General features: G+C 44.4%; 1 pseudogene; it reads left to right on the forward strand.

Moving 5' to 3' along the window:
• The first annotated feature begins 679 nt into the window (after nt 1-679).
• On the forward strand, nt 680-1217 carry LOC148874156 (uncharacterized; annotated as a pseudogene).
• Nucleotides 1218-1641: the final 424 nt, after the last annotated feature.

A 1641-nucleotide genomic window follows, 5' to 3' on the forward strand; every position in this document is an offset into this window, starting at 1 on the left:
TATTGATTGGAGGTTAGGATTGCTCTTGATTGCAAGTTAAATTGGAGGAAGTCTTAGCGACATTCCCATAGACGGCGCCAATTGTTGATGCTCGGATTGGTCGAAGTCAACACTATCAATTTACTCCTGAGTCCAAGTGGATCCGAGGCACTAGAGGCCCGAGGACCGATGTGATTGAGGAGCATAATCCAATATGAGGATGATTTGAAGTCCAAGGTCCAAGGTCCATGGTGTTTGGTGTCTGGGGCGAGTAAGGATCTCGGTGTCAGTTCTGCAAGGAAAGGAAATGTTAGAGGCCTCAGGTGAAAATCCGAGGCGAGGACTCCGACGATCAAATTAGCGAGGAGGAATGAAGTGGGCGAGGTTTGAGGTGCTAACAGCCACACGAGGCCACAAGAAAGCAAGTGATCTCAAGAGTAACTAAGGAAGCTTGAGTATTCGATCCAAGTAAGGAAGCCGGAGGGGGTTGCCTCCTATTTATACTTGAACTCTCTTGGAGGTGAGCTCGGATGGCGGGGATTGAGTCCGTAGGCAGGGTGCGCAGCCATCTGAGGGCGCGCCATGTGACCCCATGTCATTGGTTCCACACTTCCTGCCGAGCTGGATAGCACATGCTTGCTGATTGGCTCTGCTCCCATGCGTGCCACCCGACACATGTGAATCAACCTGATTGGTTCGGGCCATCTGTGCCTACACTTCCCTTGTTACAAACCACACGCTTTGACATATGATAGACCAATAGCTTCGAATGAACTGCTGCTTCGACCCTGATTATTAAAAACCATCGATCCTGACCTGTCCTTGTCTCCTTTGAAGCACAACCTTGGATCTCATGAAGTAACCTTGACAACTAAGCTAAAAACACTAGAGAAACTTGGTAATCTGTCCAAAGATTTGGCATGGAGGTCTGGCTTGCTTCTTTCTACTACTACTGCGGCTGTTATTTGTTAACATTGGTATTTGGTAGTCGACAATCAAACCTCATCCAAGATGATTCAGCACTTAAAGAACAAGCTCTCACTTGTATTTTGAATATGTTGACTTTCAACAAACTGGGTTATCTAGATATGTTCAAAGAAGAATATCATTTAGCAGCTTTCCTGGTTTTACTAGACCAGGGCAATATCAAGATCAAGACCCGTTTGTGTCTCATGGTGGAGGCAATTGCATCGTCTTCAAAAACCAAAGAGCTTTCTGTGATGCTTGGAAAAACCTGAAACCTCTCTCGTTAAGATGGTTTTCAGAGTATCTGACCGAGAAGGCAATGAGAGTGCAATCAGCCCTCGTGTTTTAAGTTTTTTGTCCTTTTGTATCTATCCGGTTCAAAAGTTAGTGAATTTTAAACTTATCGATGTGGGCATTTCTGGTTAGTGGGTTCACAGGGTGTGAATTCTCAAAGAACGACTGGATAGGTGTCGTGTGGATTCAATGCTTTCCTGATGCACATGTATTAAGTAAATAGTCCCGACATTCAGATCATGTCATGTTATTTTTGGAAATGAGACGTTAAATAAATTAAAACTGAAAATGAGCAAATTGGAGGAGGGAAACTCAGATCCACAGAATTCCCAAGAGCTTCTTCTATCATTACGGAGGGAGTTCGATGCTTGGCTTCATAGGGAAGAATTATGGAGATTAAAA

The sequence above is a fragment of the Nelumbo lutea genome, chromosome 1, assembly GCF_056320005.1.
Source record: "Nelumbo lutea isolate HS-2025 chromosome 1, American lotus-T2T, whole genome shotgun sequence".
Classification (NCBI taxonomy): domain Eukaryota; kingdom Viridiplantae; phylum Streptophyta; class Magnoliopsida; order Proteales; family Nelumbonaceae; genus Nelumbo; species Nelumbo lutea.